Below are 27,031 nucleotides of genomic sequence, written 5' to 3'. Positions count from 1 at the left end.
TGGATGCTGCCTGACCTGCTGTGCTGTTCCAGCAATAAAGTTTCAACTTTGATCTCCAGCATCTGCAGACCTCACTTTCTCCTCGAAGATTTCAACCTACTGCTAATCCTCTTACAAGGATGCCTTCCTTGCAGAAGCTCTCTGCCTCTCTCTACAAAGATTTCAGTGAGTCCCTCTCTCACTGCACACCCCAGGTCTATCACATTTCCAACGCCCCTCCTCCAAGTCCCTCCTCCCTACCTTTTATCTTCTCCTGCTGAACACTCTCTGCTCATTCCTGAAGAAGGGCCTGTGCCCGAAACGTCGAATCTCCTGTTCCCTGGATGCTGCCTGACCTGCTGTGCTGTTCCAGCAATAATGTTTCAACTTTGATCTCCAGCATCTGCAGACCTCACTTTCTCCTGGTAAAATAGGAAGCTGAATATTAAAAAAGCGAGTTGGAATGTTACACAGGCATTTAACAAGTAATGATGGCTATCTTGCCAACTCGCTTGCCAACTCGCTGCTGCCCAGCAAGAATCTCACCACACTGTTTGTGAAAAGCCTAAAAGATGGAGTGAATATTACACATGCAACCCAATTCTACCATGCATCTCGCCAGAGCCCACTTTCTGCTCGAAGTGGCGAGCTGAACCCACCAGGTTCTGCTCAATGTATCTTTTTATTTCCTGCACTAGAGCTTCGTTCAATCTGGTAAACTGTATACCAGAAGCCAAACTTGCTCCCAAAGAAGCCAACAGCTTCATACTCACTCGACTGAAACCAATATATAATTTGCAAGATTGTTAAAAACTGAAATCAGTTTCTCAAACTGCCACAATGAACTTTGAGCACACACTCTCTAGATTATTAGTCCTGGTCTCAGTAATACTAGTCCAGTAACTTAATCACAACTCATCATTAAGGACCTGAATTGTTTATGAATCATTGGAAATATGAGTTTGCTCAGCTATCACTCAGATTCAGTTACCAATAATGCAACATTGTGTAATACAAGTCCATGAGGTAGGAGAGGCTATGGCTTTTGTGTTCACAAGTTCAAACAAAGCATTAGATATTTATGAAAGCAAAAATAATTGAGAAACTGAGAAACGAGAAAAGCAAGTAATTATGCAAATTAATTAACATGTCTAACTATAGATTATTCCAATACACCAGCCAATAGTGACATTTTCTATGCTTGGTCATCCAGAACTTGAGTGTTGCTGAAAAAACAAACACAATTTGCTGAAGTTTTTCATCTTGCACTCATCAGGACAATTTGCAAGAAATACAAAAGCAAACCATGTTTTTATTTTATGAGAACAGCGTGCTGATGAGTTGGCAGGTTGACTTTGATTGGTAGAAACATTACCATGTAGAATCTGTGAGTAAATAATGACTGTTTAAATTTTAAACCAGACAGGTTGACTTTAATTTGCCTAGGCATTGTTCTGAGAAATAAACCAGATAAAAATCTGTCACCTATTGTATTGACTTGAATTGAATTGAATTTATTGTAACGTGTACTGAGGCACAATGAAAAGCTTTGTCTTGAGAGCAATACGGGCAGATCACAGAGTTAAGTAGCATAGGTAAGTAAATAATAGGTAAACAGTGGCAAAAACAAAAACACAGGTACAGGCAAATGTTAAGAGTTTGTGAGTCCATTCAGTATTCTAACAACAGTAGGGTAGAAACTGTTTTGAAACCATCTGGTGTGTATGTACCTTTTCCCTGATGGCAGAGGTTGTAGAAAAACATTGCCAGGGTGGGATGGATTTTTGAGAATGCTGCCGGTCTTTCCTTGATAGCTGGCCTGGTAGATGGATTCTATAGATGGGAGGTTGGCCTTTGTGATTGTCCGGGCTGAGTTCACCACTCTCTGTAACTGTCTCCGATCTTGAATGGTACAGTTGCCATACTGTGATACATCCAGACAGAATGCTCTTGATGATGCACCCATAAAAGTTGGCAAGGGTATTTGCTGTCATGCCAAACTTTGTCAGCTGCCTGAGGAAGAAGAGACATTATTGGGCCTTTGTAACCAGTGCATCCACATGAAGAGTCCAAGAAAGCTTGTTGGGAATGACCACTCCCAGGAGTTTGACACTCTCCACTCGCTCCACCTCTGTGCTGTTAATGTGTAGGGGGGCATGAGTAGCATCCTGCCAAAAGTCAATAATGAGTTATATGGTTTTGCTGGCATTGAGAGCTAAGTTGTTCTCAGTGCACTATTTTTCCAGGTCTTCCACCTCTGTTTCGTTGCCATCTGAGATTCGACAGACTATGGTGGTGTCCTCAGTAAACTTGTAAATGGCATTAGTCTGGTATTTGGCGACACAGTCATGGGTATACAGTGAGTACAGTAGGGACTAAGTACACACCTCTGGGGGGGCTCCAGTGTTGAGTGTTAGTGAGGATGAAATATTGTCCCCAATCTTCACTGATTGTGGCCTGTGGGTCAAGAAACTGAGGATCCAGTTGCAGAGAGTGAAGCTTAGTCCAAGATCAGTAAGTTTAACAATCAATCTCGAGGGGTTACTAGTGTTGATGGCTGAACTATAGTCAATGAGTAGGATTCTTACATAGCTGTTCTTGGTCTCAAGATGTCCTCGGGAGGAGTGAAGAGCAAGTGATATGGCATCTGTCATGGATCTGTTCGTCTCATAGGCAAATTGGAGAAGGTCAAGGGTAATGGGAGGCTGCAGTTGATTAATGCCATGACCAGCCTTTCAAAGCACTTCATGACCACTGAAGTTAGGGCCTCTGGGTGGTAGTCATTGAGACTACATGAGCCTTCTTAGGCACAGGGATGATGTTAGCCCTCTTGAAACAGGCAGGGACAGTGGCCTGCTGCAGGGAAAGGTTGAATGTGTCTGAGAAGACCTCTGCCAGTTGATCTGTGCATGCTCTGAGTGCACAGCCTGGTACTCCATCTGGTCCCGTCACTTTCCTTGGATTCACACGAAGGAAAACTGATCTGACCTCTGATGCAGTGGCTGGTGGGATAGGTTCATCAGGAATGAAGCATAAACTGTGCATGTGTTCTTTCTGTCTATCAAGGGTCTTATCTGTTTGCCTATATGGCATCCAATGTACACAGTAGGCTACACTGCAAACCTGATTGACAATCCTAGATTGGTCATTAGCATAATTCTTCATAGACTCAAGATTATTTTGTCAATGCTGTTCAATTGCAATCAATGGGGTCTCTGGGTTGTGTGTATTAAAAGCATGAGGAGAAAGTGAGGTCTGCAGATGCTGGAGATCAGAGCTGAAAATGTGTTGCTGGAAAAGCGCAGCAGGTCAGGCAGCAGCCAGGGAACAGAAGAATCGACGTTTCGGGCATAAGCCCTTCTTCCTGAAGAAGGGCTTATGCCCGAAACATCAATTCTCCTGTTCCCTGGATGCTGCCTGACCTGCTGCACTTTTCCAGCAACACATTTTCAGCTCTGTATTAAAAGCATGGGTAGCTGGCTATGGTCAGTACTATGCTTGTTGTGAAGAGGAGGCAATGGCCTAGTGGTATTATCTCTAGATTGTTAGATTAGACACAGCTATCGATCTGGGGACTTGAGTTCAAATCCCACTGTGGCAGATAGTGGAATTTGGATGCAATTACAAATCTGGAATTAACATACTAATGATGACCATGAAACCACTGTCACTTGTTGGAAAAAAATAACATCTGGATCATTGATGGCTTTTAGGGAAGGAAATCTGCTGTCCTTACCTGGTTTGGCCTACATGTAATTCCAGACCCATAGCATTGTAGGTGACGTTTAGCTGCTCTCTGGGCAATTCAACATCACAATGAATACTGGCCTAGCCATTGATGCCCACATGCTGTGAATGAATATCAAAAGAAAAACTGAAAAGATATGCATATTTGGTATGATCCACCGGCCACTGGGATGCATTACCTGTATAACTTACATCACACAGGCACTGAAATTCATATACTGTATTTGTATAATAAGCAGGACCTCTTGTTGGCAGTGAAATGGATTCTCTATGGCAATGCTTCTACCAATCAAAATCAAGCTGTCAACTCATCAGCACTCTGCTCTCATGAAATATACATGCAATTTTACCTTTGCTTTAGTATTTCCTGATGACTACAAGATGGCTACAAGAGTAGGTCAATGGTTAGGAATACTGCAGTGAGTAACTCACCTTCTGACTCCCTAAAGCCTGACCACCATCTCCAAGGCACGAGTCAGGAGTGTGACGGAATACTTCCCACTTGCCTGGATAGCTGCAGCTACAACACTCAAGAAGCTTGACACCTTCCAGGATGAAATAGCCAGTTTGATTGGCACCACACCCACAAACATCCACTCTCTCCATCACCGACACTCAATAGCAGCAGTGTGTACTATGTCCAAGATGCACTGCAGACATTCACCAAAGATCCTTAGACAGCGCCTCCCAAATTCTTGACCACTTCCACCTAGGAGGACAAGGACAGCAGATACACGGGAACACCACCACCTTCAAGCTCCCTTCCAAGCCACTCACCATCCTGACTTGGAAATTATGTTGCTGTTCCTTCACTGCCTTCAGGCCAAAATCCTGGAATTGCCTCCCTGGTGGCATTGTGGGTCAACCCACAGCAGTTGGACTTCCACAGTTAACAAGGCAGCTCACCACCACCTGTCAAAGGCAACTAGAGATGGGCAATAAATGCTGGCCAGCCAGTGATGCCCACATCCCATGAGTGAATAAAAATATGAAAACCAGTTATCTTTCCAGTAGCAGTTACTGTGAGCTGTGACCTTTGAATTGGAGGCATTTTCCAAGTGAATTTGTCGCTCTATACTTTGTTCAAACCAGTGGAAACTTCCAGAGAAACAAACTAAACACCAAAGGTCTAGTTTGCAAGAAAAGACTATTGAAGTAACTTTCTATCTGTGTCAGTAATCGTGTGTGTGTATCTGTGTGTGTGTGATAGAAAGTGAGTGAAAAAGGGGGTGTTCATAAGGGGATTAAGGTTTTAGTCAGTAATTGAATGCAATGCTTTGTATCTGTTTACTTGTAGCTGTGGTCTAATTATTTATGATAAATAATCATTCTTGCTTAGTAAAGAAAACAAGCAATAATCTGTGCTGCCTTTGACCCTTGGTCTAAATGTCAGGTAAATAGGGATACTGCCTGTACTTTAAAAAAAAAGACCATTTGGTACAACTTTGGGAAAAGCAGGATTTGATTTACAGTGCATGACCCTGGTGAGTCATAACAGTAGGAAAAAAGTTTAAAAGAAACAAATTTGACAAACTATGGTATTACTTTTACAAGCAGGTAAGATCAGTGAGAAATGCCAGAAACAGGATTTTCCAGTCTGAACTTAGACTATTTGTTCGAAACAATCCACCTGAACTGCTTCCCGAAGATCTTTTCAGTTATGCATGTGTAAGTGAAAATCTTGTGTTTTTATTTGTTTGAATATGTTGCAATCTGCTTGGAATCTTCTGCAAAATGTTCAGTGGGTCTATGGTGAAGTAGCATCGTAACATTTCCTCCTGAGCAACTCAGCATTTAATTGATCAGCAGAGGGTTGATGCTGAAATAATGTGCAAGTTTACATCATTGTTGCCTGTTCTGAGATAGAATTGCTCAACGTCCTATTCATTTCCATTATCCCACTCTCTTTTTAGGAGACAAACTCAAACTAATTGCCTGAATTAATGTGGATTGACATAAATGTCCATTGAAAACTTTCCAGGTGGTGTTCCTTGCTCATGTGGAACCTAACACTGGGAAGGTTTTGGGGCCTATTGAGAGCCAGCACATTGACTTTGCTGTTGTTCCACCTTCCCCCTTTCCTGTGACCGTTTGTCTACTCACAATTTCTGTGATTCCCTCATTACTCACTCCCTCACCACTCACTCCTCCATCCATCATTCACTTATGGTCTGCATTCCTTAGCAATCCATGAGAGCAGTACCAACATTGGCCACAATCCATTTCATGCACTAAAAAGGACTGTACAGCTAATAAAGGCATCTCAATGGACAAATCCTTCTTCCACATTTTAATGGAAGAGATGCAGTAAGGGCAACGTTGCAGAAAACAGTAGTCAGCTTGAGGGCAAATCCATATCGAACGTATTAGGGCAGCACGGTTGCACAGTGGTTAACACTGCTGCCTCACAGTGCCACAGATCCAGGTTCAAATCCCACCTCAGGCGATTGACTGTGTGGAGTTTGCACATTCTCCCCGTGTCTGCGTGGGTTTCCTCCGGGTGCTCTGGTTTCCTCCCACAGTCCAAAAATGTGCAGGTTAGGAGAATTGGCCATGCTAAATTGCCCGCAGTGTTAGGTGAAGGGGTAAATGTAGGGGTGGGTTGCACTGCGGCGGGTCGGTGTGGACTTGTTGGGCCGAAGGGTCTGTTTCCACACTGTAAGTAATCTAATCTAATCATATGGGAATAGTTCAAATGGCAGTTGATTAGAGTTCAGGAGCGGCACGTTCCTGCAAGAATGAAGGATAGGTTTGGCAAGTTACCACAACTTTGGATAACCAGGGATGTTATGACCTTGGTCAAAAAGAAAAAGGATGCATACGTAAGGTCTGGGAGCGTGGGAACTGATGTAGCCCTTGAAGTGTATAAGGTAAGTAGAAAATAACTTAAACTGGAAATTCAAAGGGCTGAAAGGAGACATGAATAGATGTTAGCAAACAGGATTAAGGAGAATCCAAAGGCTTTTTATACATTTACAAAAAGCAAGAGGGCAGCCAGGGAAAGGATTGCCCATTCAAGTACAACAGAGCAAATCTACATGTGGAGCCAGAAGTGTAGGTGAGGTCTGAAACAAATAGTTTGCATCAATGTTCACTAAAGAGAAGGAATTTATGGGGGATGATCTCACGAATGGGAATGTTGAATTTCTAAGCCACGCTGGTATGAAAAAGGAAGTGGTGTTGTGTATCTTAAAAAGTATGAAGGTAGGTTAAATCCTTGGGTCCTCATCAGATCTATCTCAGAATATTGATGGAGGCAAGGGAACAAGTTGCTGGAGCATTGACAGACACCTTTGTATTCTCTTTGGCCATAGGTGAGGTCCCAGAGGATTGGAGAATAGCCAATGTTGTCCCAATGTTTAAGAAGGGAGTAGGGATAATCCTGGAAATTATAGGCCTGTCACCTTCATGTTAGTGGTAGGAAAAGTTTTGGGAAAGGTTCTCAGGGATAAGATCTATATGCATTTGGAAGCAAGTAGACATATTAGTGATAGACAGCATGACTTTGTGAGGAGGAGGTTGAGCCTCACTATCTTAGAGTCATAGAGATGTACAACCCTATTGGAAATAGATCTTTTGGTTCAACCTGTCCATGCCGACCAGACATCCTAAATTAATCTAGTCCCATTAGCCAGCATTTTGCCCATATCGCTCTAAACCCTTCCTATTCATATACCCATCCAGATGCCTTTTAAATGTTGCAATTGTACCAACCTCCACCACTTTCTCTGGCAGCTCATTCCATACAAGCTCCACCTTCTGCATGAAAAAGTTGCCCCTTGGGTCCCTTTTAAATCTTTCCCATCTCACCTTAAACCTATGCTGTCTTGTTCTGGACATCCCCACCCCAGGGAAAAGACCTTGTCTCAATTCCCTATCCATGCTCCTCATGATTTTATAGATCTCTATAAGATCACCCCTCAGCCTCGACTCTCCAGGGAAAACAGTCCCAGCCTGTTCAACCTCTCCCTATAGCTCAAACCCTCCAACCCTGGCAACATCCTTTTCTGAACTCTTTCATGTTTCATAACATCCTTCTTACAGCAGGGAGACCAGAATTTTGAACAGTATTCCAAAGGTGGCCTAACCAATGTCCTGCACAGCCACAACATGACCTCCCAACTCCTATATTCAATGCTCTGACCAATAAAGGAAAGCATACTAAATGCCTTTTTCATTGTCCTATCTATCTGCGATGCCAATTTCAAGGAACTATGAACCTGCATTCCAAGGTCTCTTTGTTCAGCAACATTCCATTAAGTGTATAAGTCCTGTTCTGATTTGCCTTTCCAAAATGCAGCACCTCACATTAACCTGAATTAATCTCCATCTGCCAATCCTCAGTTCATTGGCCCATCTGATCAAGATCCCATTGTACTCTGAGGTAACCTTCTCCACAGTCCACTATACCTCCGATTTTGGTGTCACCTGCAAACTTACTAACTATACCTCTTATGCTCACATCCAAATCATTTATATAAATAATGAAAAGTGGTGGAGCCAGCACTGATCCGTGAGACACATGTCTCCAGTCTGAAAAACTACCCTCCACCACCACCCTCTGATCTCTACCTTTGATTAGATTAGATTCCCTACAGTGTGGAAACAGGCCCTTAGACACAACAAGTGCACACTGACCTTCCGAAGAATAACCCACCCAGATCCATTTCCCTCTGACTAATGCACCTAACACTATGGGCAATTTTGCATGACCAATTCACCTGGCCTACACATCTTTGGACTGTGGGAGGAAACCGGAGCACCCAGAGGAAACCCACGTGGACACAGGGAGAATGTGCAAACTCCATACAGTCAGTCACCAGAGGCTGGAATTGAACCTGGGACCCTGGTGCTGTGAGGCAGCAGTGCTAACCGCTGAACCAGCTCTGTATCCAAATGGCTATTTCTCCCGGTATTCCATGTGATCTAATCTTGCTAACCAGTCTCCAATGAGGAACCTTGTCGAACACCTTACTGAAATCCATATAGATCATATCCACCTCTCAGCCCTCATTGATCCCCTTTGTCACTTCTTCAAAAAGCTCAATCAAGTTCGTGAGACATGATTTCCCACAGACAGTGCCATTTTGACTATCCCAAATCAGTCCTTGTCTTTCCAAATGCATGTGAATCATCTCCTTCAGGATTCCCTCCAACAACTTGCCCACTACAGGCTCACCGGTTTATAGTACCCTGGCTTGTCCTTACCACCTTTCTTAAATAGTGGCACCACATTAGCCAACCTCCAGTATTCCGGTACCTCACCTGTGACTATCGATGATACAAATAACTCAACAAGGAGCCCAGCAATCATTTCCCTAGCGTGCCACAGAGTTCTAGGTTACATCTGATCGGGTACCAGGGATTTATCCACTTTTACGCGTTTTATCCTCCTCGGTAATTTGGACTTTTTTCAAGATGTCGTTATTTATTTCCCCGCATTCTCTGTCTTCCATATCCTTCTCCATAGTAACCACTGATACAAAATGCTCGTTTAGTATTTCCCCAATCTCCTGCGGTTCCACACATAGGCTGCCTTGCTGATCTTTAAGATTCCCTATTCTCTCCCTAGTTACCATTTTGTCCTTAATGTATTTTTAAAATCCCTTTGGATTCTCCTTAACCCTATTTGCCAAAGCTATCTCATGTTCCCATTTTGCCCTCCTGATTTCCCTGTTAAGTATACTCCTACTGCCTTTATACTCTAAGGATTCACTCGATCTATCCTGTCTGTACCTGATGTATGTTTCCTTCTTTTTCTTGACCAAAACCTCAGTTTCTCTACTCTTCCAACTTTCCCTACACCTACCAGCCTTTGCTTTCACCCTAACAGGAACATGCTGTCTCTGGACTCACATTACCTCATTTTTGAAGGCTTCCCATTTTCCAGCCATCCCTTTACCTGCAGACATTCACCCCCAATCAACTTTTGAAAGTTCTTGTCTAATATCGTCAAAATTGGCCTTCCTCCAATTTGGAACTTCAACTTTTAGAACCGGTCCATCCTTTTTTATCACTATTTAAAACTAGTAGAATTATGGTCGCTGGCCCAAAGTGCTCCCCACTGACAGTTCACTCACCTGGCCTGCATTATTTCCCAAGAGTAGATCGGGTTTTGCACCTTCTTTAATAGGTACATCCACATACAGAATCAGAAAGTTTTCTTAACACTTAACAAATTCCTCTACATCTAAACCCTTAACAGTATGGCAGACTCAATTTATGTTTGGAAAGTTAAAATCCCCTACCATAACCACCCTATTATGCTTACAGATAACTGAGATCTCCCTACAAATTTAATCAAGTTTTTTGAGGAGGTGATGAAGATGATGAGGGAAAAGCAGTTGATGTTGTCTTTATAAAACCTTTGACTGGGTCCCACATGGCAGACTGGGACAAAAGGTGAAGTCAGATTCTATCTGGGATGAGCTGGCAAGATGGATGCAGAACTGGCTTAGTCATAGGAGATAGAGGGTAGCAGTGGAAGGATGTTTTTTGGAATGGAGGATTGTAACTAGTAGTGTTCCAGAGTGATTTGTACTGGGACCTCTACTGTTTGTGGTCTACATAAACGATTTGGAGGAAAATGTCTAATTAGTAAGTTTGCAGATGATACAAGGATTGGTGGAGTTGTGAATAGCGAGGATCCAGATCAGTTGGAGGCACGGGCTGAAAAATGGCTGATGGAATTTAATCTGGACAAATGTGAGGTGATGCATTTTGGAAGGTCAAGTACAGGTGGAAATTATATAGTGAATGGCAGAACCCTTAGGAGTATTAATTAGAATAGATTACTTACAGTGTGGAAACAGGCCCTTCAGCGCAACAAGTCCACACTGACCCTCTGAAGAGCAACCCACCCAGACCCATTCCACTACATTTACCCTTTCACCTAACACTACGGGCAATTTAGCATGGCCAATTCACCTAACCTGCACATTTGTTTTTTGGACTGCAGGAGGAAACCGGAGCAAACCCACGAGGACACGGGGAGAATGTGCAAACTCCACACAGTTGCCTGAGGTGGGAATTACACCCAGGTCTCTGGCGCTGTGAGGCAGCAGTGCTAACCACTGTGCCAACATGCCACTGATCTGGTTGTGCATGTCCACAGATCACTGAAGATTCCAGTGCAGATAGATAAGGAGGCCTATGGCATGCTTGCCTTCATTGGAAGGGGCATTGAGTACAAGGTAAGACAAGTTGTGCTGCCAATTTACAGAACTTTAGTTAGGTCAGTGCATACAGTCTGGTCACCACATTACCAGAAGAATGTAGATACTTTAGAGATGATACAGAAAAGGTTTGCGAGGTTGTTGTCTGGTATGGGGGATTTTAGCTATGAAAAAAGGTTGGATAGACTGGGTGTGTTTTCACTGGAATGCAGGAGGTTGTGGGGTGACCTGATAGAAGTTTATAAGATTGCGAATGGCATGGATATAGTGGAAAATATGAGGCTTTTTCCCAGGTGGAGGAGTCAATTACTCAGGGACACAGGTTCAAGATGCGCAGGCAGAGGGGAGGAGTTCAAAAGAGATGTGCGGGGCAAGTTTTGATGAGTGCTTGGAACGCACTTCCAGAGGATGTGGTGGAAGCAGACACAATAGCAGCATTCAAGAAGCACCTAGACAAATACATGAATAGGTAGTAGAGGGATATGGGTCCTGTAAGTGAAGACAGTTTTAGTATGGAAGGGCAAAATCTGTCGACCAGGCTTGAAGGGCCGAAGGGCCTGTTCCTGTAATGTATTGTTCTTCATTCTTGTTTTTTGTTCTCATGGTCATCCCTAAGGTGATGACCTTATGCTGGTTTTTATGTTCCTGCTGAGGCTAAAGAGCTCTGTGAGTAAACCTTAAAATTGCCAATTCTGCAATGCCCTGATTTAAGACATATTGAATCATTCCCAAGTATTTCATATAAACATAGTGCTAACACCAAATGAATAATTCATTTGAAATAAAGTGCCTTGTTAAATCATTGTGCAGTACTCAGTTTCTTCATTGTTGACTTGTTTTTCAGATTTATTTGTAATTTAATTTTATGATAATAAAATTATGCCAAGTGTAATTTATAGAACCTGATTTTTATTTATACTTTCGCTGCCAGGATATCCAGTGGCAACAAGTTATTTGATTTCTATATACTCGATGTGGTCATATACATGCAGATCACTAACAGCATTTGCAATGTGACTCAATCATTGTCAGGCTTACACTGACCTTGAATTGCAGAAATCAGAAAGGAAATGTGAATGCCCAGCCTCTGTGATCCTGATGTCACCCTGGGCTCAGCTTGTCATGGTTACAGAAGACAACTTTCTCCACCTTGCTCACAATCCCTGACGGTAGATGACACAATAATGCAAGTATCCAAAGGTGAATATCAGCACTAGAATTATGTTCTCCCAAAGCACCTCAACAGTTAGCAAACACGGTACTGCTTAAAAGGGGAGGTGATGGCCTAGTAGTATCGTTGTCAGACTATTAATCCAGAGGCCCAGGTAATCTTCTGAGGATCTGGGTTCGAATCCCACCATGGCAGATGGTGGAATTTGAATTCAATAATAATCTGGAAATAAGAGTCTAATGATGACCATGAAACTATTGCTGATTATCAGGGGGAAAATCCTATCTGGTTTACTAATGTCCTTTCCAAATCGAAAGAAACTGCCAACTTTACCTTATCTAGCCTACATGTGACTCCAGAACCACAAACATATGGTTGATGCTTAACTGTCCTCTGGGCAATCAGGGATGGGAAATAAATACTGATCCAGCCAGTGATGCCCACAACCACATGTTGAATAAAAAAAAAGATTCACATGTCTTAGTTAAATCTGGATTCATGTCTAAGTACATGAAAATTAATCCTCAGCCATTTACTAGTTCATATCTATATGATCAATCTTTCCATTGCATCATTTCTCCCACTCACAAATCTTCTCCAGTTCTACAAACCCAAGGATCTTTAACTCCTCCAACTCTGGCATTAACAGTCTGGATCTGAAGCTCTGACATTTCCTTTCTAAACCACTCTGCCTCTCCACTGTTTTCTCCTTATTGACATTGCTTACCTCTTTGACCAAACTTTTCATCACACACACTAGTTCTTTCTTTGGCTAGTGTGGTTATGTTCCAATGGGATATTTTGCTTTGTTAAGGTGCTCTGTAAATGCAAGTTGTTTTTTTTAATCTCCACCGTAACTACAAGGCTGCAAAAAGACTTCCACTTTAATGCTGCCACCATCGCTCCATGATAGCACATCCATGATTAGCAACCTACCATATGGGAAGCTATCATTCAAGCCTTGGAGTTTAAATCTGACCTGTTCGATCACCAGGGCACAGCACCACTGTGACAATTAATGGAATAACAATTTCAAGAACCCATAGGCACAACCATGAATAATCCCTACTTTTAAAAGTTCATAAATATACGTTAAAAGTAAACAGCATTTCAAATCAATTTTGGTCAATTAGCAGCTGGCACAAAGGAGATTAAATGTCACTGTCTAAGAGGAAGAAATGAGAACAGGCCTGTTCAACAGAAATGATGATTAACAAGTTGGCAATAAAGGATAGAGAAGTGTGCTCCACCCAGAAAATAAAACATTCAATATAAACCAAACCAGACACACATGATGGTAAATGTCCTCTATTAATAGAATTAAAGGTTTTATAAATATATAAGCCTATAAGNNNGGTCGGTGTGGACTTGTTGGGCCGAAGGGCCTGTTTCCACACTGTAATGTAATCTAAAGATAAGGAACAAATGTTAAATAGCCTTAGAAATAAATCACATTGATAACCAATTGTTATGTAAAAGGGGCAACATCATTTGAGAAATAATGAAACCCTCACAAGGAAATTGTGTTCATAATGCAAGCAAACAGCTTAGTATCAATCTGTAACTCTGATAGCAGGCATTAAGAGTATGAGTCAGTTTTACTCAATCATGTGAAATTGAAGACCCTGCCATCACTTTTCGTAGGTGCAGACTAGAAGAGCCACTTAAAAGTGCATGTTGCCACAGTAACGCATCCTTTTTGGTGAGCTGGCTAATTCAAGTAGAGAAAAGAAAATTGTAGATGCTGGAATCCAAAGTAGACAAACAGGAAGCTGGAAGAACACAGCAAGCCAGGCAGCATCAGAGGGTGGAGAAGTCAACGTTCCAGGTTTAACCCTTCTTCAGGACTAGATCCACCTGAAGAAGGGTTATACTCGAAACGTTGACTTCTCCACCTCCTGATGCTGCCTGGCTTGCTGTGTTCTTCCAGTCTCCTGTTTGTCTATGGCTGATTCATTTGGCTGGATGATTGGTATGGAATAATTTGATGCCAACAGCACAGGGTTCAATGCTGATCTAGCTTTTTGGGGTGGACTCAGGGTCTGCCTCTTTGCCCTAACTGTGGTGGAGATCAGATAATGTAAGTTGGATCTCCCTTTAGCTGTAGAACTGGCAAAGGATTATGTGAACTGGCTATATTGATTTTGTTGTTTTCCATTGAGTCTAGAACATTATGTATAATTGAATTGAGGTTGTAGAGTCACAAAACAGACTCTTTGGTCCAACCAGTCCATGCCGAACACAATCCCAAACTAAACTAGTCCCACCTGCCTGCTCCTAGCTCATATCCCTCCAAGCCTTTCCTTTTCATGAACTTATCTAAGAGTCTTGTAACTGTGCCTGCATCCAGCACTTCCTCAGAAAGTTCATTCCACATCCTCTGTGTAAAATATTTGCTCCTCATGTCAGTGTTATGATAATTAAAGGATTTAATAGGTTAAATAGACATAAACAATTCCCTCTCGTGAGGAAGCTCAAAAAAGTGACACAACTTTAAAACTGGTTCTACGAAATCAGAAATGTTTTATATTCTTTCCTTTAATTCAAAGTTATGTCGTGAATGTATAGTTTTAATATGATAGATTTCGTGAAAAAAGCAAATCTGTTAGCAACTTACAAGCTGGATCCTGGAAATCACATGATGTCTGTTGTGAATTTATCTGCAGATGATCCAACTGTACTACCTTGAGAGTCAATTTTGAAGGGTCATTAAATGATTCAAGGATTTCAGAATTCTCCTGGAGGTGTAAAAACTCAAAGTTTGTGTATTGTTGAACAAGATCTAGAAAGAAAGACACCACGAGGAATTCCAGCATAATCAATTTTGCTTTTAGGAACAATGATTTACCAAACTTAATAACAGGAGCCAGTTTATTGTGATAACAGTTGGCTGAAAACAGCCATTTAGAAAGAACCATCTGAGCACCATGATAGAAACATCATGAAAAAAACAACCGCTTCTCAAAAGGGAGAGAGAGGGAGCTGCCCAGGATAAAACAGAATCAGAATACTAATAATCAAAACCTGGAGTACTGCATTTGTGCTCTGTGCCCTCCAGGTTTTCAACCCCCCCCTCCCACTCCCCTGGCGATATGACTATCCTGGGTCTCCTCCACTGTCAAAATGAGGCCACACGCAAACTAGAGGAACAACACCTTATATTCTGCATCGCGAGCTTACAGCACAATGGCCTCAACACGGAGTTCACTAGCTTCAAAATCTCCCCACCCCCCCAGCCTCATCCCATGTCCAGCCCTCCGTCTCCTCCCCGCCTCTTTGGCTTAACCTGTTCATCTTCCTTCTCACCTATCCGCTTCACACATCTTACTGACCAATCACAATGACCCCCCACCTGTATCCACCTATCACCATCCCACCTACCTTTCTCTCAGCCCCACTCACCCCTATTTATTTCTGAGCTCCCGTTCCCCTCCCCCAGTCCTGATGAAGGGTCCTGACTTGAAATGTCAACTTCACTGCTCCTCCGATATTGTCTGACCTGCTGTGCCTTTCCATCTCCACATTTTATCAACTGGGAAAGGGAAACAAAGGACTCCTCAATGATTCCCAGGACCTGTTCTGTTAAATCCATCAATGGGAGCCACATCCACCAATTTGCCAACAATCAGTCTCCCTCTGTTCCTCACTGCCTCAGACAGTTTTCTCCCTCTCTGCCTTGAACAATTGTGTGGTGTGACTCATCCAGTACAGACGGCATTCATCCATTCCTCTCCTGAGCCCTTCCCCACTGCCTTTTGGCAATTGGCCCCCAATCTCAATCATGTCCTGTAAACAGATCCTAAAGAGGAAAAGAATGCTACATGTACTGCAGCCAAGGTTGCTTTGGCTGCATCTCCCAAGCACTTGACCTCTATCACCTAAAAGCGCATCAGAAACATGGAAACTGTAGTACCTACACATTCCCTCTCACCCACACATCATTGTGAATTGGAACTACATTGCTATTCCTTCAGCGTCACTGGGTCAAAATCCTGGAATTCCCTTCCTAACAGCTCTGTAGGTGTTTCTACACACCAAGGACTGCAGCAGTTCAAGAAAGTTAAAAATCACACAACACCAGGTTATAGTCCAACAGGTTTAATTGGAAGTACCAGCTTTTGGAGCACTGCTCCTTTGTCAGTTACCTAGTGCTTCTAAATAAACCTGTTGGACTATAACCTGGTGTTGTGTGATTTTTACCTTTGTCCACCCCAGTCCAACACTGGCTCCTTCACATCATGGCAGTTCATGAAAGCAGCCCATAACCACCTTCCCAAAAGCAATTATCTTGTGTGTGTCATAGGCAATAAAGCCTATGACACACACATCCCAGGAACAAAGAATGATAATTTTATACAGGCTACTTTAATGTCCCAATAGAGTCAATGGACTGCTCAACATCTCCAAGTCCTTTTAAAAAAATGGGAGACACTTTGGGGTAGGATGGAAGGCCACACACTGTATTTTATGAGCTTCTCAGCTTTGAAGACCCTAAGAGGGCAAGTAACATCTAGCCTTGTGAGCCTATACGTAGGTTTAGATACTTGAAGGTCAATATCACAGTCTCAGACAGTTTTCTCCCTCTCTGCCTTGAACAATTGTGTGGTGTGACCCTTCCAGTGCAGACTGCATTCATCCATCCATCCCTCTCCTGAGCCCTTCCCCACTGCCTTTTGACAATCGGCCCCCGATCTCAATCATCTCTCAAACATGACATTTTAGCTAAATTTCACAACCTTATATCCCTCCACAATATCACACATTTTTATCTCTGCAAAGTCCTCCAGCCCTACAAACCTCCAAGAATTTTTCATTCCAACATCTCTGGCCTCTTCTAAAACTCCAATTTCCTTAGCCCCAAATACAATCATGTGGTGCTACAACAAATATTGAAGTGTAGTCCATTGAATTCTTCTGCCTGCTATTTAAAGAAAGCATGCAATTAATTTAAAAATTGCTGCTTTTGTTAAAGGAGTGGAATAAATCATTTCAATCTAACACATTATTGCAATCATTACTAATGTCAAAGATCCCGATTTCGATACCCCTCTTTAAAATGATCATTATGTTACAAATGATACTGTTTCATGATTGATGGCAATTTCTTCATCCAGTGTGATTTTCGACAAATAGTCATGATTAATGGAAAAGTTGAAAAAAAAATCTGGACAAAAATAGGTAACTGTCTTACGTGCACAGCCCTGCAGAATGTTAAATGTAAACATCAGCAATCTACTGATCTCTCTGTCTTGTCTTTTATGAAAATGAAAAGAATCCTAGCTTCCTGTTTAACTGAGGGCAACATTGACTAATTTGACATTTTACAGCCTTTCAAAGACATGACATTTTAGCTTTATTTTCAAAGAAATGGCCACCCATTGAGATTTTCCTGTATAGTCAGGCTAAGGTCAAGGATCAAAAGAGGACTCATTATGCAAGTCTGCCATTCTGAAGTTCATGATCTCAGGAAAACAAGCAGGCACACATTTCATGGTTACAGTTTGCAACTACACTCATCTTTTTAATGTATATCAGAGTGCAGAAAATATTAACAGATTCATGATAGGCCATATGTTTGTCAGCATGTTGCTACTATCAGCAATATGTGTCTGACTGCATATTATTTGGCAATATCACATTTTCATCAAGGGAATGATTTCACCCTGTACTTGCTGACCGTTACTGCTTCTTGGTTCACAATGCTTTGATGTTAAATTTCTCAGCCTTATGTCCCTACACAATATCACACATTTTTATCTCTGCAACCTCCTCCAGCCCTACAAACCTCCAAGAGTTTTTCATTCCAACATCTCTGGCCTCTTCTAAATCTCCAGTTTCCTAAGCCCCAAATATGATCATGTCTTCAACTTTCTAGGGCCTAGCTCTGGATTTACGTCATCAAACTTCTTTCCCTTTCTATTACTTTCTCCACTTTAAGGCTCTGGTGGAAGCCATTTCTGCTTGTGGATTAGTGGTGCTGGAAGAGCACAGCAGTTCAGGCAGCATCTGAGGAGCAGTAAAATCGACGTTTTGGGCAAAAGCCATTTCTGCTTGATCAAGTCTTGATCAGATTTCACTCTAAGGCATTAGCAAGGCCACATTTGGAGTACTGCATACAATGCTGGTCACCCTGCTGTAGAAAGGATGTTATTATATTGGAAAGGGTGCAAACATGATTTACAAGAATGCTACTAAGACTGGAGAGCTTGACTTACAAGGAGAGGCTGAATAGGCTGGGATTTTCTTTCCCTGAAGCTTAGGAGGTAGCAGTGTGACATTACAGATGTTTATAAAATCATGAAGGGCATGGATAAGATGAATAGCCAAGGTCTTTTCCACAAGATAAGGGACTCAAAAGCTAGAGGGCATAGGTTTAAGGTGAGAGGGGAATTTCTAAGGGACCCGAGGGGCAACTTTTTCACACAGAGGGTGATGCGTGTATGGAATGAACTGCCAGAGGAAGTGATGAGGCGAGTATAATCACAACACTTAAAAGACACTTGGACAAGTGCATGGATAGGAAGGGTTGAGTGGGGTTTTGGTCAGATACAGGCAAATGGAACTAGTTCAGTTTAGGAAACCTAGCATGGATGAGTTGAGCTGAAGGGTCTGTTTTTGTGCTGTATGACTCTATGACTCCATGGTCCAAATCCTTGCCTGCTTACACTCTTGTCAAGTGCTTTTGATGCTTTATAACTTTAAATACTAATGTAAGGGCAAGTTGTTGCTATGCTGCTCTGCTCTAAAAGCACCATAGAATATATTTTTACTAATTTAGGTGATTTTGACAATAATGGCTGGATAAGAATTTATTGCCTGTCCCTAATTGCCCTGGAGAATGTGATCAAGAGCTGCCTTCTTGAACCATTGCAAACCTTGATGTGTGGGAACACCCACTGTGCTGTTTGGAAGGGAGTTCCAGGATTTTAACCCAGCATCACTGAAGGAATATTTCCAAGTCAGGATGGTGAGTGGCTTGGAGGGGAACTGATAAGTGGTTGTGTTCCCATGTATATGCTGCTCTTGTCCTTCTAGGTGGTAGATGTTATGGGTTTAGAAGGCGAAGAAGCCTTGCTGAGTTACTCCAGTGCATCTTGTAGATGGTGCGCACTGCTGCTATTGTATGTGATGATGTGGATGTGCTGGTGTTGGACAAGGTCAAAGATCACAGGACACCAGGTTATAGTCCAATGGGTTTATTTGAAAAGATTAGCTTTCATCAGATGCTAGTCTGTGAAGGAAGTGTATGTTGAAGGCAGTGAATACGGTGGACTGCTTTGCCCTCTATGGTGCCAAATTTCTTCAGTGTTATTGGGGCTTCATCTATCCCTGCAAATGGGCAGTATTCCTTCACACTCCTCTTGTGTATCTTGTAGATAGTAGACAGGTAGTGGGGAAGCTACGAGCGGATTACTTGCCATATTATGGCACTTGCAGTTTAATTTCTAGTATAGGATAACTCCCAGGATGTTGATATTGAAGAATAGTAACTGCAATGCATGTCAAGCGATGATGGTTAGATTCTCTTTTTTTGGAGATAGTCATTGCTTGCCACTTTTGTGGTACAAATGCTATTTGTCATTTTTCAACTCAAGCCTGGATGTTGTACAGATTTTACTGCATATGCTTCAGTATCAGACTGGCCATGAGTGATGTTGAACTCTGTGAAATTATCAATCAACATCTCAATTTCTGACAGCATGATGAAGGAAAGGAATAATACTTTAGACAGGATTTCTCTCACATACTTCTTTCCATTTCATTTATCCTCAGTATTTTGAGACAATTTTTGCTGGATCTACTTGAATGTTTTAAAATAATATAAAATCTCCCATTGTTCTGTGATAGATCCCCAGTGATGTAATACCAAACATTGCCAGTCATGTCCTTCAGAGAATTCAAGCAAGATCTATGGGAGAATGGATTGTCAGGGTCTGCTGAGACTATTCCTGACATTGATGCTGGTGATATCCTGTAAAAAAGAAAACCATGGAAGTAGCAACACAACACATATCTGAAAATAATCCCAATTGACGTATCCATCCATGTTGCCTGTGATGTTGATGTTGTGTTGTCTTCTGAAGCTGTGATGACAACAACAAACTTCATTTGTTAAAAAAGACAATGCAAATTTCCCAAAAATGGTTGAGATCTTCCATCAATTCTGTAAGGTCAAAACAAATTGAGCCCATCGACCAATAATGGGTAGGTGAGAGCACTTCCAACAGGTTGTTTCACTTCCTTATGCATCAGATTGGATGCAGTTACAATGTCACAATGGAATGAGATCTTATCTCACAGAACTTTAAATTTGGAACTCTGCTAGTGCATCAGAGGTAGCCTTGCAGTTTCAACTAATTGAAGAGAGCACTCCTCAATGTGAAGAGATTAAAGGGGACAGTGGGGTTTGAAATCCATCTTAATTTAAAAAATGTAATGGAATCTGTTCTTTCTTCCAAGTTAACAAGCTGTTAGCCCAGTCACAGATACCTGTGGTTTTGAAATATGATTTTGGAGAGTGCTCCAGTTGATTGCCTGGAAAAGGAAGCATTCTGTAGATTTTGTTCGAAAATAAATTGTGTACGTCTCACAGAAGATGTGCAATATATTTTTAAGGGGCATACTTATTATATTTTCAAGTGATCCTCATGACCCATGTGCTCCAGACATGTGAATTAACATCTCTGAATGGGTTGATAAGAAAATATCTGTAAAATTCTCAGTATCCATCTTAATGAATCTCTGAATGTCTTGCAGCATATAATGCAGTTGGATACATGTTAGTACATCCCAGTTGCTTACATTGAGCACATGTGCCCCTTATTGTAGTGTACATGTGTAGATAATGCTGTAATAAAGATTCATTACAGTCATAGAGTCACAGAGATGTACAGCATGAAAACAGACTCTTCAGTCCAACCTGTCCATGCTGACCAGATATCCCAACCCAATCTAGCACCTGCCAGCACCCGGCCCATATCCCTCCAAACCCTTCCTATTCATATACCCATCAAAATGTCTTTTAAATGTTGTAATTCTACCAGCCTTCACCACTTCCTCTGGCAGCTCGTTCCATACATGTACCACCCTCTGCGTGAAAAAGTTGCCCCTTAGGTCTCTTTTATATCTTTCCCCTCTCACCCTAAACCTATGCCCTCTAGTTCTGGACTTTCCCACCCCAGGGAAAATACTTTGTCTATTTACCCTATCTATGCCCTCATGATTTTGTAAACCTCTATAAGGTCACCCCTCAGCCTCTGACGCACCAGGGAAAACAGCCCTAGCCTGTTCAGCATCTCCCAATAGCTCAAATCCTCCAACCCTGGCAACATTCTTGCAAATCTTTTCTGAACCCATTCAAGTTTCACCACATCTTTCAGATAGGAAGGAGACCAGAATTGCACGCAATATTCCAACAGTGGCCTAACTAATTTCCTGTACAGCCGCAACATGGCGTCCCAACTCCTGTACTCAATACTCTGACCAATAAAGGAAAGCATACCAAACGCCTTCTTCACTATCCTATCTACCTGTGACTCCACTTTCAACGAATATGAATCTGCACTCTAAGGTCTCTTTGTTCAGCAACACTCCCTAGGACCTTACCATTAAGTGTGAAAGTTCTGCTAAGATTTGCTTTCCCAAAATGCAGGATCTTGCATTTATCTTAATTGCATTCTTAGTATTATGCACCTCACATCTCAACCTTATGTTACGGATCTAACAAAGCTATCACAGCACCACATATCATACAACACCACATTAATGAATCATAGGAATTTACATTTACAAAGTGCATATCATAATACATGGAAATCTCAGAACATGTTATAACTAATAAAACACTTTTGAAAACAGTTCCCAGTTTAACATAAGAAGAACAGCAAAGCCAAAATGGCAGGGCCAAATGATCGACGACGGAATGGGGATATTTGGCGCTGATCATTTGGCCCCGCCATTTTGGCTCTAAACTGTTTTGGCGCTCATTACTTTGGCGCTGAGCTGTCTTGGCTACATTTTGCTACATTTATCAAACACATATAGATAACCATCGTGTGAAAATTTTGGTTTGTCTCTCTTGCTTAGATTGTTTTCAGCCATTTCTGGTATGGGCTGTACAAGAAAATAGAAAGAAAATTGTATTACAGCTTTCCAGTGTGAAGACAGAACGGCTTAAGTATCATCAAGGCAGTGGATGACTATTAACAATTGTTAAATGAGAAAATGATTACAAAACGAGATTTGAATCTACAGCTGGTCATTACAGCTTTGACTATCAACTCTTGCTAGTTGAGAAAATTACATCAGGTCGTTAGTCATCCTCTCTTCTTTAACCAAACAAGACTTTTTTAAAATGCTGAATTGGCGCCAAAACAGCTCAGCGCCAAAGTAATGAGTGCCAAAACAGTTTAGAGCCAAAACGGCGGAGCCAAATGATTGGCGCCAAAAGGGCGGCGCCAAAATGTACCCGACCCATCAGGACATTGTTGAAAGAGTCCACAAGTAGTATCCCAGGTGCAACCACCTTCTGTTGCTTCATTAATAACCTTTCCTCCATCTTCAGGTTAAAAATAGAGGCATTCATTGACTAATGCTGAAGTTTCTATTCCTTAATCCTCAGACGCAGCAAAATTTGGTTAAGATTTGGTTTGAATTGAAAAATGGGAAGTAGAATTTGCATCATAGGAGTGTCAGACAATATCAATTTCCATTGAGAGAGAATTCAACCATCTTCCCTTGATATTCAGTAGCATTACAATGATGGGTTCACCCAATATAACTATCTGAAAAGTGGTTCACGTTCTTGGTTGGAATAATTGGAATGAAGTTATGATAGATTTCTGTTTGCCATCTTGCATCATACAAACTCTCTCGCCCTTTCTGTAAAACATAAACATTTAGGATTGTCTTCTTCTTTGGATCGTGATATTATGAGGCACAATGTTCTGCTGAGCACGCTTGTTTAAGAGATTCCAAAGAGATTCCTCCTGACATACTTATTTTATGTCTCTCGTTAGGAACTCTCTCAATGATGTGCGTTGTTGGAAAGGTTTGTGCCAAGCTGTTGAAGATCCCAAGACATATCTGTAGATATGCTGTGTTTTGTGGGGTAGGTATTTGTTTTTCATCTTCAATTCTACCTGGTATAGGATGGATTTCACCACCTGAAAATGCAGAGCCAAAATAATTGATCTGGTTTACATTCACCAGACATTTCTTGCTGGCGAAAATCAACCCTTCGTGGTGAACAATTGCCATCAGTGAGTGAAGATTCTAATCATGCTCTACTTTGGATTTGTCCATTACTGTAATGCTATTGGGAATGCACATATATCTAGCCACACTTTCTGTAATTCAGACCATATGTGTGAGGAGAAAGATTTAAAAGGAACCTAAGTGGTAACTTTTTCACAGAGGGTGGTGTGTGTATGGAATGAGTTGCCAGAGGAAGTGGTGGAGACTGGGACAGTTACAACATTTAAAAGGCATCTGGAGGGTACATGAATAGGGTTAGAGGGATATGGGCCAAATGGTGGCAAATGGGACTAGATTAATTTAGGACATGTGGTTGGCATGGACTAGTTGGACTGAAGGGTCTGTTTCTGTGCCGTACATCTCTATGATTCTATGACTCTATGTTGCCACAATAGATCCCCATGACCAATAAGCCAAAAGGTAGTCATTGGGACGACATGGTGGGTCAGTGGTTAGCACTGCTGCCTCAGTGCCAGGAACCCAGGTTCAATTCCACGCTTGCCTGACTGTCTGTGTGGAGTTTGCACATTGTATCCATGTGGTTTCCTCTGGTTTCCTTCCGCAGTCAAAAGATGAGCAGGTTAGGTGGATTGGCCATGCTAAATTGCCCACAGTGTCCAGGGGTGTGCAGGTTTGGTGGATTAGCCATGGTGAATACAGGGTTATGGGGATAGGTTAGGGAATGCTTTTTTCTCACCTGTGCTGAATGGTCTGTTTTCACACTGTAGGGATTGAATGACATCAAATGATGTTCTGAAGGTAATGACTTCCTGTGATTCCCTGGCTGTTTGTATCAATCGATATCTATGTTTGACATCCATCTTCGAGAGGAATTTTGTTCCTGTAAACTTGAAAATCCAACTCCTCTAGTCTTGGAATCTTGTGTGGACATCCCTTTAGGAAGAGGTTTAGACATCTCAATAATGATGGGTGTTAATAGCAGAAAAATAGAGCAGCTGTATAAAATGAAAGCAATACCAGCAAGTCACTGAGGAGTGGTATGGGATTAATCAAATGGAAGACAGATTCATGGTCTGAAGTTATGAAATTCTATGGTGATACCATCAAGAGGAAAGTGGTGTGCTGTTCCTTTGGCTTCTGTCTGGTTTTGCGGGCCTACGACAATATTGTTAGCATGAGAGGGTATACTGAAATGGGAAGAGACTGGTTGGGGTGTCTTTGTGGGCAGAGTAGGGATGTTCTGCCAAACAGTAAACGTGTATGCATTTAGTCTTGCCAACAAAGAGGAGACCACATAGTGATTAGCGAATTCTGTAGACTAGATTGAAATGCCTCTTCAGTTTGAAGGTGTGTTTAAAATTTTTGGTAAGTGAGGTGGGAAGAGATAAAGGGACAAGTGTTACACCTTATGAGATTGCATGAGAAAGGTGGGGTGATGAGGAGAAGGTAGAAATGATAGAGGTGTGGAAGTGTCATGGAGGTAACAGTTCCTGCAGAATGCTGACAGTGGAGGGGAGGGGAAGATTGTGTGGTGGTGGCATCCTGCTGCTGTTAGCAGAAATGGCAGAGGATGATCCTTTGAAACCTTTTAGCAGGGATCCCCTATGGCCGTTCCCCTCAGCAATAAGTATACCGTTTTGGATACTGCTGGCCTAACAGGAGAAAGCCTTAGTTGTCAGGTCTCAGTTGCTGGCACTGAGACCGGCACTGTGTCTCAGAAAGGAAAGGGGGAGAATAGAAAAACACTAGTGGTGGGGGACTCAATCGTGAGACGGATTGACAGGAGATTTTGTGGTCAGGAACGGGACTCCCGGAAGTATTCGACAGTGTTCACAATTGAAAATGAAAATGTTGGCAAGGAAGATACAGAGATACTTGCATCTAGACTAGAAGAGATTGAGGTTCACAAGGAAAAGGTATTAGAAATACTGCAGAGTGTGAAAATAGACAAGTCCCCTGGGCCGGATGGGATCTATCCTAGGATCCTCTTGGAAGCAAGGGAAGAGATTGCCGAGCCTTTGGCATTGATCTTCAAATCACCATTGTCTACAGGAATAGTGCCTGAGGACTGGAGGATAGCAAATGTGGTTCCCTTGTTCAAAAAGGGTAGTAGAGACAACCCTGGTAATTACAGACTAGTGAGTCTCACTTCAGTTGTTGGTAAAGTGTTGAAAAAGGTTATAACAGATAGGATTTATAACCATCTAGAAAAGAATAGTCTGATCAGGGACAGTCAGCACGGTTTTGTGAAGGGTAGGTTGTGCCTAACGAATCTTATTGAGTTTTTTGATAAAGTGACCAAACAGGTAGATGAGAGTTCCCACAGTAGGCTATTATACAAAATGCGGAGGAATGGGATTGTGGGAGACATAGCAGTTTGGATCAGTAATTGGTTTGCTGAAAGAAAACAGAGGGTTGTAGTTAATGGAACATGTTCATCTTGGTGTCCAATTCCTAGCGGCGTACCGCAAGAATCGGTGTTGTGTCCACTGCTGTTCATCATTTTTATTAATGACCTGGATGAGGGCTTAGAAGAGTGGGTTAGTAAATTTGCGGACAACACTAAGGTCGGTGGAGTTGTGGATAGTGACGATGGATGTAGTAGGTTGCAGAGAGACATAGATAGGATGCAGAGCTGGGATGACAGGTGTCAAATGGAGTTTAATATGGACAAGTGTGAGGTGATACACTTTGGACGGAGTAATCGGAACGCAAAGTACTGGGAAATGGTAAGATCCTTGGGAGTGCAGATGAGCAGAGAGATCTCAGTGTCCATGTACACAGATCCCTGAAAGTTGCCACCCAGATTGACAGGGTTGTTAAGGAGGCATACGGGGGATTGAGTTCCGGAACCAGGAGGTTATGCTGCAGCTGTACAAAGCTCTGGTATGGCCACACTTGGAGTATTGTGTACAGTTCTGGTCACCGCATTATAAGAAGAATGTGGAAGCTTTGAAAAGGATGCAGAGGAGATTTACTAGGATGTTGCCTGGTATGGAGGGAATGTCTTACGAGGAAAGGCTGAGGGCCTTGAGGCTGTTCTCATTAGAGAGAAGAAGGTTGAGAGGTGACTTAATAGAGACATATAAGATAATCAGAGGGTTAGATAGGGTGGACAGGGAGAGCCTTTTGAGAGCCTTTTTCCAAGTACGGGGATGGCAAACACGAGGGGACACAACTTTAAAGTGAGGGGAGACAGATGTCAGAGGTAGTTTCTTTACTCAGAGAGTAGTAACAGTATGGAATGCTTTGCCTGCAATGGTAGTAGATTTGCCAAGTTTAAGTGCATTTAAATCGTCATTGGACAAGCATATGGATGTACATGGAATAGTGTAGGTGGGATGGGCTTCAGATTAGTATGTCAGGGCGGTGCAACATCGAGGGCCGAAGGGCCTGTACTGCGCTGTAATGTTCTATGTATGTTGCCTCCCCGGTGCCAGGGTCCGGGATGTCGCAGATGAGGTTTACAGGATTCTGAAGGGGGAGGGTGAGCAGCCAGAAATCATGGTACATATTGGCACCAATGATATAGCCAGGAAAGGGATTGAGGATCTGAAAAGTGACTACAGAGAGTTAGGTTGGAAGCTGAAGAGCAGGGCGAGTGGAGTAGTGATCTCAGGTTTGCTACCAGTGCCACGAGACAGTGAGATGAGGAACAGTCAGTGAGTGCAGCTTAACACATGGCTGCGTGGCTGGTGCAGGAGGGAGGGCTTCAGATGCTTAGACCATTGGGATACCTTCT

General features: G+C 42.3%; 1 long non-coding RNA gene across 1 annotated transcript in view; it reads left to right on the top strand.

The window, feature by feature from the left end:
• The window catches only part of LOC122559545, a 145,493-nt gene that overhangs the window by 72,659 nt on the left and 45,803 nt on the right, over positions 1–27,031 (top strand). The window contains exon 2 of the long non-coding RNA XR_006314455.1: positions 23,091–23,182. This is a non-coding gene — a long non-coding RNA (uncharacterized LOC122559545). The remainder of the gene's footprint in view (positions 1–23,090; positions 23,183–27,031) is intronic.

This window comes from Chiloscyllium plagiosum, chromosome 19 (assembly GCF_004010195.1).
Source record: "Chiloscyllium plagiosum isolate BGI_BamShark_2017 chromosome 19, ASM401019v2, whole genome shotgun sequence".
Lineage (NCBI taxonomy): Eukaryota > Metazoa > Chordata > Chondrichthyes > Orectolobiformes > Hemiscylliidae > Chiloscyllium > Chiloscyllium plagiosum.
This window is presented reverse-complemented; position numbering and strand designations above follow the sequence as displayed.